Here is a 12,690-nt window from a genome sequence, read left to right as displayed (position 1 = left end):
TCACCGCCTGATCGCCTGGAAGACAGTTTCCCATCACCTCCCGTGTTGTGATAAGGGAAGAAGCGTTCTACTGACCCCATCAGAACATAAGACCCATGAGAGGCAGTCGCCAATGGGCTCCTCAGCAGTGGGGTATCACACAGCTCGGGGCAGTTCTCTGACCCCTCTTGTTTTGGTGTTTGAGACAAAGACCCCAGGAAGCCGGAACATTTGGCTGATCTTCCTTTCACTGCCAGTGTAAGTAACAGACTGTCTAAATCGAAAAATGGCTCATTGTATCTTCAGCACCAAATCACTGAGGCTTGGGCCTGGGCCTGGTCGGATGTGTGTTGCCAAGTAACAGATGAGACCCTGAGGGAAGCTATTTGCAGTGTCTACAACTGACCATGAATGAATAACTAAATGAACCAAGATTATTAAGAATCAGCAAGCAGAAGATGAAGCACCTGGGTGGCCCAATCGGTTGAGCTTCCAACTTCAGCTCAGGTCAGGATCTCAAGGCTGTGAGTTTGAGCCCCGCGTCGGGCTCTGTGCTGACAGCTCGGAGCCTGGATCCTTGCTGTGTCTCCCTCTCTCTCTGCCCCTTCCCTGCTCGTGCTCTGTCTCAAAAATAAATAAACATTTAAAAAAAAATTTTTTTAAAGAATCAGCAAGCAGAAGAAAGGAAGTTCAACAGCAAGATGATCAGAAGAAAATGTTAGCAGTAAAATCCAAATGCCTAAGAAGCCCACGAATCGATGTTTGACCTCATTAGTTATCAGAGAAACACTCATGTGAAAACACTGAGCTGTCACTTTGTACTCAGCAGACTGGCAGCAACTAGGAAATTGAATAAGATTCAGTATTGGTGAAAATGTGAGAAATTTCTGGAACTTCCACGTGGAATGAATGTATGATTATCATACACTCAGTGTCCAACTCCTGAATGTATGCTCTCTCATGGTTACTATAGTTCGTGTCCTGTTTAGGAAACATTGCCTACTCCAAGGTCATATTTCTCTGTTTTTTTTTCTAGAAGCTTTATTGTTTATACCTTTCATATTTAAGTCTATGTTCCATTTTGGTTAATTTTGTGTATGGTGTGAGAGAAGGGTAAAAGTCTTTTTCCCCCCAGGTGACTATCCAATAGACCAACCCCATGTGTTGGTTAGACCCTTTCCCCCCAAATCACAGAGGCACCCATGTGGTAATCAGGTGACGACACAAATGGGTGTGTTTCTGAAGCTTTGGTCTGTTTGGCTTATAGCACCTGGGTATGTGTTCTAGAAAAGTCTTATATGGATCCTCTAGGAAGATGATAGGGATGCTTATTTTAAATTGGTTTTTGTTTTTCTGGAGTTTTGCTTGTTTGTTTATTTTTTATAGTCAGCTGCTAAAGCAACTTAGGTGTTCATCATGAGGGACAATAGAAGTAAAATTCGGAAAAGTAAAATTCAACACTTACAAGGAATCATATGCAGCAGTAAAAAAATCAAAGATATAGATTTATGTAGAGTAACAAGGACAGTGTCAGAAGAAAAATATCGAGCAACATTTATAAATAGAGTTATAGTTTTCAAAAAAAGGTTAAATGCTGACTTTCACATAGTTAAAAATAAACACCCAATGGGGCACCTGGCTGACTCAGTCAGTTAAGCGTCCAGCTCTGGATTTCGGCTCAGGTCATGATCTCACAGTTCATGATATCCAGTCCCGTGTGGGGCTCTGCACTGACCTCGCAGAGCATGCTTGGTATTCTCTCTCTCCCTCTCTCTCTGCCCCTCCCCCGCTTACCCACACAGTACACATGTACTTTTTCTCTCTCCAAATAAATAAGTAAATAAATATTAAAAACAGAAATAACAATAAACGTGCATTAAAGATTCTTTTAAACTCATATTCAGTGACTGAACCAGGCAGATGTTAGAACCAGTTAGAAAAGGAAGTCAAGAAGCATACATTTATATGGAGAAAAGTGATGTTGAATTATATTGAATTATATGGGGAAACAAACCAATTTGGTGTTTATTTTCCCCCCACAGCAGGGGACGGAAGAAAATGACAGAATCTGCCTGTCTGTCACTTACCCACAACTTATAAAACTATAAAATAGCTCCCACAGAATCTGAATCAGAGAACACAAGGAAGAGTGTGCTAAACACAATGCATTTTTTCACTAAAGTGCACATTACATTCTATTATAATATAGAATGAAATATGTATAAAGTATGGGGGCACCTGGGTGGCTCAGTTGGCTAAGCGTCTGACTTTTGATTTTTGGCTCTGGTCATGATCTCTTGGTTCATGAGTTCAAACCTCCCCATCAGACTCAGTGCTAATAGCACAGAGCCTGCTTGGGATTCTCTCTTCTCTTCCTCTCCCTCTGTCCCTCCCCAACTCGTGCACATGTTCCCTCTCTCTCTCTTCCCCCCCCCGACTAAAATAAATAAATAAACTTTTAAAAAGGTGAAAACAAAGCATGTTCACATTCTGCTTGCAATTGGCCTTCTCTTCTATCATGTAGGTAGCTGTTCCTTCTTAACATAAATGAGAGGAAGTAGGTCCAGCCTGGAACAAGAATAGACTTACCCCAAATCTCAGTTAGTAGGAGTGGGGTTGTTCAAGTAGGAGGAAGGACTGGGCCGGGAAGCCTGGGTATGGGAAATGGGTAAGGACAGTAGACTCAGATTTAGTCTGTAGAGGGGCCCAGTCCTGCAATGGTACCATTCTCTACACAATCAGGCAAAGTTTCCCTTCAAGCCCCAAAGAGGAATCTGGTTCTTGAAGATCAGCTCCTCTCCAAAAAGATCTGCCTTTGGTTCCAACTGTAATCAGTCCTGATTTTGTGAGATTTTGAAAAGTTTGTTTATAGAATGCTAAAATGGAGCAATTTTCACTTACATGACTGCCATGGAACCTGAATTTTCCAAATGTCACTGAATGATCATGTTGGTATCTCAGGATTGAAGTAAAGTGATGGGAAAGAGGAGTCATTTTCTTAAATACAGAGGTTTTCTAGAAAAGTACCCTAGATTTTGAAACAGGAAAAAATAGGAATTCTCTGTGTTTGTATCATTTTATGTCTTTGGGATGATATAGAGCACATTATAATGCCCAATATATTGTTTTTGGTAAATAGGCACTTGTTATTATAACATAACTTCATAAGGGACAAAAGGGTATATTTGCTGTAACCAACAAATAATGTGTATTTGTATTTGTTTTTCATGGACAATAAAAAACAAAACAAAGACCTTTCAAACTTGCACTATTTCCATCTTAGTTTTGACTGAGATTGTTTGGGCAAATGCTGTGGACCATTCCTACCTCCTTCTCGTGGGCCTTTCCATATAGTGAAAGGTCTGCACAATCCTTTCTCAGACTTTCCAGCAGCTAGGGCTCCAGATATAATTTAGGCCCCACCAATCAAATGCATTTGCGTGAGACTTAAGGTTGGAGGAAAGGCATTCATTTCGTTGGTGTGGATTGTGGTTGAGATGGGGTGATTCTGGAACCAGAAGCTGTGCTGGCAGCTTCCTGGTTTGGGAAGTTTTCTGATTCCTCAGGGTCCCGACTGTGACAAGAGCAGTGGCCTTTTTAACAGCCTCCCACCATGGTGTGGCTTTGAGAGTCATTCCCAGTGGCTCATAGTAGGATCTGACATGGTAAACCATTCACTATCTAGTTTTTAAAAATACCTCCCTGCATAAAATAGGCAGATTGGATTTAGTTGTCTGCAACTAAATATTGACTGACGCAAGTCCCAAGAAAATAGATGCCATATTCTGAAGTGGGGCAGGCCAGTGTGCAACACGTACAAAATGGTATCCAAGTCTCACCCACACTGAGGGTATACATTTGTGAGGATTATGAGGATTAGGAGAGGATTTTTAGAGACAGTTTGGGTGTCTTATGACCCTGGGGGTAGAGGGGAGTGGATGTCTGCCCCTTACCTCAAGCCTAAGGAGAGGGCTTCAAGGTCACAACTCGGAGAGCCTAAATGTCTTCTGCACTTTGGGAGACATAGCGGACTGGTGCCTGACTCCGGTTTAAGAATTGTAATGGACAGAGACTTCAGTGGCTAGATGTCCCAATGGCAGGGTGAAGAACAGGTGGTTCTGTGGCAGTCCACCAGGGCTCCGTGACCAGATGTGAGTTGCACATGTACGAGACCCCCAGTGTGGGTTGTCATGGATCCTGTCCAAAAAGGCTGCCTGGAGGTAAACAGGCTCCATGGAAGGAAGCTAGAGGTTGACAGATGTAGGTGAGGAAAATAATTTTCCCTCTACCCTTCTGGGTTCTTGGTTGAGACCTCTGTAATAAAGGACAGATTAACAAGAGGAAAACAAGCAGAAGTTTATTCACATCTAGACCTCATGTATACAGGGGAGATACCCAGGAGAAAAACTAAGTAACTCCCCAAGGTAACTCATAACTCCAGCTTAGCGATGCTTGGGTGGCTCAGTCGGTTAAGCGTCTGGCTTAGGCTCAGGTCATGATCTCACAGTCAGTGAGTTCTAGCTCTGCATCAGGCTCTGTACCAGCAGCTCAGAGCCTGGAGCCCGCTTCCGATTCTGTGTCTCCCTCTCTCTCTGCCCCTCCCTCCGCTCACACTCTTTCTCACAAAAATAAAATAAAAACATAAAAAGTTTAAAAAAAAGAACTCCAGCTTAACTTCTGTCTTCAGCTATAGAGAAAAGATGGGTATGGGGAAACTGTTATCATTCAAACTGTTTTCATTCAAAGAAAAGCATAGTAACAAGAGTTAAGGTTTGTTTTGAAGATTTCAACCGGTTCCTTCTCCACTGATAAGATTCTCCTATGATTTAGTCATCCTTTTGTCCTGGCACAGAAAGGGAGATAACCTTACCAACGGGGATTTCTTTAACTTCTCTCACAAAAGGTTAACTTCCACTCTGCCTTCAGAGCTTCTTCTGTGTCTGCTGTTTCTCAAAATAACTCTTGTGCCAGAGAGATATATTTTCAGGTGGTATATTCTGTTCCCCTCACTGCCTAATGCTTGGAGGCTGAGGGATGCAACCAGTCAAAAGTGAAACGCAATTGCATGTGTCAAAGAAAATGCAGGTGCAAGATGGGGCTACTCGGATAAGTCCAAGTGGTTCCCTAAGAGGCAAAGTCAGCTTTAAGCCCACTGACCCTCAGGGCAGCAGCAACAAGTAAGACCTTCCCTGCTCCCTTCCTCTTCCCTCCCACTGCTCCAGCCCTGGGAAAGGGAGGCATTAGAAGCTGCAGCAGGATGTGGAGATGGTGGCGGAGGGAAGAAAGAAAAGCCTACTTGTACCCTTTTCTCCCTCTGACAGGGAGAGGAACTGGAGAAGATTTTGTTTTAAATGGAACCCTTCCACACACCCCCCCACCCCAACACTGAACATAAGCTAGTTTGGGAGTAAAGTTTGTATTGCTTAGAAATGCCCAAAAGGGTATTGATGAATAGGCAGAACACAGAGGGGCTTTAAGGGAGTATGATATTCCAGCTGTGGGTATATGTCAATGCACATTTTTCCGAACCCACAGCATGGACAACACCAAGCGTGAGCCCTAAGGTGAACTATGGGCTTTGGGTGACACTGATGTGTCAGTGCAGACTCATTGATTCTAACAAATGTACCACTCAGGGACAGGATGTCCATGGCGGAGGAGACTGTGCGTGTGGGGGTGGGAAGACAGAAGTTATAGCAGAACACTGTACTGTCTACTCAGTTTTGCTGGGAACCTAAAACTGCTCTCAAAAATAAAGTTTATTTTTTTTTTATGCCCAGGAGAGTGATGGTCTCACCATAGGTTTTACCAGGGGGCCAGTGAGGTCCCTAGCAGAGCAAGGCTGGATGGCAGTAAGAGAACAAATATAAGTGTCATCTGAATTATACTTTGTGAGTCCCAGTTGTTGTACTTAATACAGAAATTAATTGCCACGACCTTGATCTTGATGACTCCTCCTGGGTTTCTTTGCACCCAGCCCTCCATGCTCTCCCACCTGGTACCGCTTTTCTCCCTCTGGGTAAGAGAGGGGCTGGGCAGAGATCTCACAAAAGAAGTTCAGAAAGCCTCTTATTTACCACTGAACAGAGTGGAGTGTGGTATTTGTTAGGGGAGGAAAGCATGCCCGCCAGCTCCTGGAAGGTTAAGTCTGCTTCCCTGGGAAGCTGTGTCCTTGAGACAGTTTAGGAGGCTGCCTTTCCTGAGAAGGGACAGAAATGAACAGTATTTGAAAATGGTGCGTCCATGTCAGCCCTGGTCTGAGTCTTCCTCCCTCTGAAGGAAAGACTGAATTGCCAGTAGCAAAAATACTCACCCTGTCCCATCCTGGGAGCCAACCCCACCCCATTCACGTCACCCCTAGGGGTGGGCCCTGCCTCCTCTCCAAAGATTTCTAAGGACAGAAGCAAGGAAAGTCAGGAGACGCATTCTGGGGAAGCCCTGGGAATCTCTAAACCCGCGTCTGCAGCTGATGCCTGTGTCTACTCATTCATCTCATTCATTTCCATCCAAGCCTGTCCCTGGCCCTCACTCACCTGAGCCCCAGGCTTTCTGGACAGAAGCAAACAGATCTGAGAACAGGATGAATCCACATGTCGGAACAATTGCCAGCACTGGCAGGTCCTTGGAAAGGGCGAGCACTAGAATCCTAAGTTTGACCCCCCCTAGAGTCCAAAAGGGTGGGGATCTGCCTGCTCCTGGCCATGGGAGCAGCCACACAGGGGTTCTCAATTCTTTGAAGACAAGGCCTCTTCTTTTACCAGGGTCTTAACCCTGGCTCTCACCCCAAAGGAATCTACCTGGTCTCCTGCCCCTAACACCTTCCTTCTCCAGACCCCCCCCCCCCCGACAGCTGCTGCGTCACTCTGCACCGAGACCCTCACTCACCCCTCAGGGGATCTAGGGAAAGCCCTTTGTGCTCCCCATTGCTTTTGGAACAGAGTTCGCATGACTGCGTGGCTTTCGAAGGTCTCTGCCATTTGAATTCATGGTCCTGCATTAACTTTACCCTCTCCTCACCACTCAGCCCAACTGCCTACCTCTGTAGGCAGCACACTCTGTGCATGTGTTCCCACCACTTGCCCCTGACATAGAATACCACCCCCTTTGTGCCTTCAACGTTTCTCCTCCTCCAGGTAGTGTTCTCTGATACCCACCTCTGACCCACACTCCCCAACAAGTAAGATAAGGACGGACTTCTGTTGATATAATTCCTTTGACTCCAAGGAAGAGGCTCTTGATCACTCAGATTCCATTGCATCTGGACCACATTTTCCAGGTGGTGCATTGTTAGCAGGGACATAATATACCTGTATGTTCTTAGCCCCCCAACCCCTGGTTCCTCTCCTCTGGGGATGGTGGATGGGACATTGCTGCCTTGAAGTGAGAGCATTCAAGGCTTGCATTGGGGCTTCAGGATAGAAATAGAAGCAAAGGTCATTCTGCCTGCTAGGGTTCAGGACTCCTTCGGCCCTCCTGGAGCAGGAGAAGGTCTTCCATGTGGTCCAGCCTGGCTCTACAGAGTCCACATATGGGGCCTTAGCTGAGGGCCCGAGCTAAGCCCTTACACTGCTTTGCTTTGGTTTCCACATAGCAACCCTCATTCAGACACAACTTACCCTGGATCCAGATTGCCTTTGTTGGTTCTCTTGGCCAGTGCCATTTACTAGAAGAGATAAAAAGCCTTCTGAGCCTTGACTGACACTGAATTCCTACTGGGTGCCCAGATAATGCTTGATGAGAATGGGTCAACATATCCTGAGCTCGCCAGCCTATCTGCACAACCCAGCCAACTCAATCCGAGCCAGAGAAGGACCTTCTTCTCCTACATGCTGAGCGGCCCTCTCCCAAGTGCATTGCCATGGGACTAGACTGTTTGGGAGGGAAACACTCACAAGGTCCTAGCAGGTCAAAGGTTCATCTGCAAAGATGTATTCTGTTGCATTCAGCCCAACCCCCAAAGAACAGGATGGCAGGGAGTGCCCAAGGTCACTCAGCACACAGAACCAGCACTGGGACCCACATTTCCTGACTCCATTCCTATGTATGCCGGTGACATCTAGCTGGTCTCAGCCTTTCGGGTCTTTCAGCTCTCAGCACCCACACCCTCCCAGCCCATCACCATCACGTGACCTGCTCATCTGCCACAAGAGTCATTCTGCTCTTGCTTCTGACCCAACATGGAGCATGCCCATGAGGCGGGCGGCCTCCCTCCTGCCTTCCACAGCCCACCTTCTCTCCTCTTAAACTCCCATTTCAGGCCTCCTTCCTGCGTGGGGTTGGGTGGACAACATTACTGCCTCCAAATAATCCCCCCTCAATACATCAAATTTCTTTCTATGGTTGGCAACTGCCATGCCCTCCCTCACTTGGAAAACTGAAGAAGAAAAAGTCAAGAAGAAGAAAGGACTCCCCGCATTCCACTGAGGGAAAGTCCATTTATCTCTGGGCATGCTCAACCCACCCCAGAAAGAAACCTTCTCTGTCTATTTGGTTTAACTAAAAATCAGTCCCTTACCACCTCTCGGTACAAACCCAGTCCTCTGAAAAAGAGGACTACATTTTGTTTCCCCTGTGAAACTAATAATTCCTTCAGGTAGGAGCAATCCGTACTAGACTCTGTTTCTGTAGCCACATTAGTCTAAAGGTGTCTCCAATTACTGGGTGAAGCTACTATCAGTCTGCCACAGCATCTTTTGAGGCTTGATGAAAATAATTATGTTTACATTTATCCTGTATTAAACTTGATACACTTCTCATGCAAGAGTCTTGGCTCAGTCATTCTTGGTTATTTTTGTTGTTGTTGTTGTCTTTATTAAGATTTCAGTAAAGGAACCAGGAGGCAGGATGGATTCAGACCTGGTGGGCCCATGCCATCTGCTGGTTACTGGGGTGGGCAAATTCTGCCAAGTGTAAAACATAAAGTCTTTGTTCCTCTGAACCCAATAAATACAGAAGAACTCAGAGAATTAGAGCCATTGAATGTCACAGTGGGGAAAGCCAGAAGGGGGTGAGGGACTTGCTCAAGGTCACTGAGGATGTTCAGGGCACAGAAGAATGGGAATTGGGACTGCACACTTCCCCTCATCCTGAGACAGCCCCCACCTCCCTGGGTAAAGAGCAAGGTGTTAGTTAGTGCTTCCACAGAATCCAGACAGTAAGATCAAATTAATAAAATGTCCCTGGGGCACCTGGGTGGCTCAGTTGGTTAAGTGTCTGACTCTTGACTTCAGCTCAGGTCATGATCTCATAGTTCGTGAGTTCGAGCCTCAAGTCAGGCTCTGCGCTGACAGTGTGGAGCCTGCTTGGGATTCTGTCTCCCTCTCTCTCTGCCCCTCCCCTGCTTGCTCTCTATCTCTCTAAAAAATAAATAAAAATAAACTTTAAAAATTTAATAATAAAAAAAGATGCCCCTGACTAGAGGGCAATGGAACCCCTTAACTGACCACATAAATCCTTTATAACCAGCTGGTTAATTACTGGGTGTCACTGGGTGTTTCTAAAGTGCTGGGGAATGACCATATTCTGACTAGGGCTCAATAGCTTCCCTCTGTCCTGTCTACAGACCCATCAGTTTGCATGGTCAGCTCTTTATTTCCAGATATTTCAAAGTCCAATTTAAGCCCAACCCTCTCCTGATACTCACATATTGGGGTTAGTAGGACGTGGACCAGCAGTGTCCCATGGGGTGGAGGCCCCTCCAACTCAATGGCTCCAAAGGAGAAGGTTTCTTAAGAAGCTTGAGGAAGAAGTGTTGGCTCTTTCCAGCTCTGTCTCCCCACGTGGGTTGACAGGCTTTCCAATAAACCGGTCATGCCTCCACCAATGAAAAGCAACTCAAGGTCAGTGAAAGGCCTTTCATTTTGCTCTCTAGAATGTATCCCTCACATCTGCTACCTTTCAAATCCCTTGAGAGAGGGGGCAGCTTTCTACTGGCAAATTGGACCAATTTTGAGGATTCACCAAGAACCACGCAATCAAGGTGGGTCTGTGTAAAATCCCAGCTGCACCAAGTACCCGCTGAAAGACACAGCAAGTAACCTAACTTCTTGGAGCCTCCCTTCCTTGTACCATGGGAACAGCAGTGCCTATTTCACAGAAGAGAGATGAATGAACCAAGTGCTTGGCACAAAGTCGATGCTCAGGTGTCTGGTTCCTCTAGCAGGTTCTCTGATGTAGAGTAAGAGAATTTTTGAGATCACCTAGCCCAATTTTCCTGACAGGTGAGAAAGCTGAGGCCGAGAGAGGAGCTAGGTAGGACTTTTGCAAACTCGCAAAGAGTGAGCATGGAAGACCTAGGTGCACTGATTTCCGGTCTGGAGCTTTTCCGGTTACTCTGTGCCACTTGTCCAAAGCAACCCTCCCAGCCTGTGGCTGAGGTCAGTCTCCAAAAAAAAAACCTTCCTTCCCTGTCCAGGGTCTTGCTGCTTCTCACCTTTGCACTGTATCAGCCAAATTCATTTGGACAGGACATGGGGGTTCTGAGGTCAATCATGTACTGGTACAGCCCCAAGTCTTGCCACCAGAACTCTGCTGCTGTGACCTTGAATATGGGTTCCATGGGACAACCTTCAACAGGTATCCCTGGACTGGGCCAGTTTGGGTCTTTGTTTCTTTGTTGTTGTTGTTGTTTAACTTTTTTTTTTTTTTTGAGACAGAGGGACACACACAGAGTACATATGAATGGGGGAGGGGCAGAGAGAAAGGGAGACACAGAATCCAAAGCAAGCTCCACTCTCTGAGCTGTCAGCACAGAGCCCATTGTGGGGCTCGAACTCACGAATCACAAGATCATGACCTGAGCCAAGTCTGACACTTAACCTTAACCGACAGAGCCACCCAGGCACCCCTAGGTCTTTGTTTCTAAGTGATGGAGCCCATCACTGTCTCTGGGGGGCGCTGGTTCCTCACCTGCTGCCAGGCCTTCAGGCTGGAGGAGTAGAGCATGACGCTGTAAAAGCAGACTGTGGTCAAGGTCTTTCCATCTAGCAGCCACTTTTGTTTCTCCTCTTCATCTACAGCTTGGAATCCTAGAATGAGAAGTCAAAGTGTTTCACTGAGCAAATGCTCCTTCCACCATCCTTACATCCACAGACCCCACCACAGATACAAGGTCGCAAATCAAAAATATTAGTAAGTAGCTCCATCAAGCATTTATGAGTAATTTAGGATTTCTGTAAGTTATTTTGAAATGGTTCAGCAATTTTATGAACACATATATGATATATAATTATATAGTGATATATCATGATATAATATAAATATTTATAAATATATGTGATAAATTAATATATTTATAATTAATTAATATAATTAATATATTTATAAAATCTCAGCAATGTACACACATATGGAGCAAGTGATGCAAAATATCAATTATGGTTGGATGTTTTGATCTAGGTAATAAGTTTATGGTGGCTGTCCTTTCCATATTTTGTAGGCTGGAAATTTTTAATAATAAAATGGTAAAAAAAAAAAAAAAAGTGAAAGAGAACTTGGCCAGGTTTACAACCCATATTCTATTCTACCTGTGTTTCCCCAGACATGGCCCTTGCTTTCCAGCACCTGGTACTTCACCCTAGCCTCTGCTGTCCCCAGGTTGACTGCTCTCCCCCACTCCTCTCCACCCACATCCACCCCTTCTAGTCCCAGAGGGAAGTCTACCTGAACAGTTCCACTTGCACTCATCTCTTTGCCCTTTCAACACTCAATACCCTTGATCACCCTCATCTGTTTCCACCACAACCACCACCATCATCATCCACCATAACTTTTATTAAGCACTAACTGTGCATTAGAATTTTACATCAGTCTGCTATTAACTCTTAGGGCAACCCCCTTAGGGCAACCCATAGGTACCATTTAAAAATAAATATTGAGTAGGTACTATTTACAAATGAGGACCCTGAGGGTCAGCGAGGTTGGAGAACTTCCTAAGGTCACAAATGTAGAAAGTGGCAGAGATAGGATTTGACCCCAGCTCTGTCTGATTCCAGAACCCTCTTTTCCACACTACCTCCCTATACTTTGCTAAAGGGACTTCCACAGTATTTTTGTCTTCATGCTATGACTTTGCCCTTTTGTTATTTACCTTTCCCTTCTACTAATGCCTCCTCTACCTCAGTGCCTGGCCCCTTTAAGGAGAGACTATATCTTATACTTTCCACCTCCCAGGAAATCAGCACAGTGATAAGAGATTGTTCAGTTCACTTCGTGTAATTTTCTTAACTTCACGGTGCGCTAGAGGAAGCTCCAGATTCTCTTTCATCACCCAGTTCCTGCTGGGACAGGGTTAACCAGCACAGACTGCATCCTTTACCTTTTCTTCTCTTTCCTGTTTCTAGCCGACACCCCAATCCCATTCAGTCCCTCCTAAAGAAGTGAGAGAAATCCCTCTTAGCAGGTACCCCTTCAGCTGTCTCCATCCCTCCCCCTGCATCTCCTTACCTGAAGCTCAGAGCAGCAGCAGCAACAGTAGCCATGACCACCCCAGAGTCCTCTCCCCTTCATCCTATCCCCCTCCCAGCATCCACTGAGTGCTGCCTGTCCCAGGGCTCTTCCCATTGCTGGAGGATGTTGCCCCACAGGGGTGTCTTCCATGTTCCCTGAGAAGCTTGACTATTACTTTGCAATTGAGAAGGGAAGTGTGAAGAGGGAGCAGCTCAGGAAAATGCAGAAGAAGAGAAAAGAGCAAACACTGCCCTTGTGACATCT

General features: G+C 45.6%; 1 long non-coding RNA gene across 2 annotated transcripts; it reads right to left on the bottom strand.

Annotated features, from left to right (window-relative positions):
- Nucleotides 1-2,463: 2,463 nt before the first annotated feature.
- On the bottom strand, nt 2,464-12,629 carry LOC120238702. Of its 2 annotated transcripts, none has more exons than XR_005530290.1 (4): nt 12,424-12,629; nt 10,888-11,006; nt 9,623-9,793; nt 2,464-4,293 (listed from the first exon to the last, which is right to left on the bottom strand). It is a non-coding gene; the product is annotated as an uncharacterized LOC120238702 (long non-coding RNA). The 2 variants fall into 2 exon arrangements; XR_005530291.1 differs by lacking the exon at nt 2,464-4,293 and adding an exon at nt 6,834-9,085.
- Between the last annotated feature and the right edge of the window lie 61 nt (nt 12,630-12,690).

The sequence above is a fragment of the Hyaena hyaena genome, unplaced genomic scaffold (genome assembly GCF_003009895.1).
Source record: "Hyaena hyaena isolate Hyena2069 unplaced genomic scaffold, ASM300989v1 scaffold_211, whole genome shotgun sequence".
NCBI classification, from domain to species: Eukaryota; Metazoa; Chordata; class Mammalia; order Carnivora; family Hyaenidae; genus Hyaena; species Hyaena hyaena.
The sequence above is the reverse complement of the archived record's forward strand: the minus strand, read 5'-3'. Positions and strand labels throughout refer to the sequence as shown.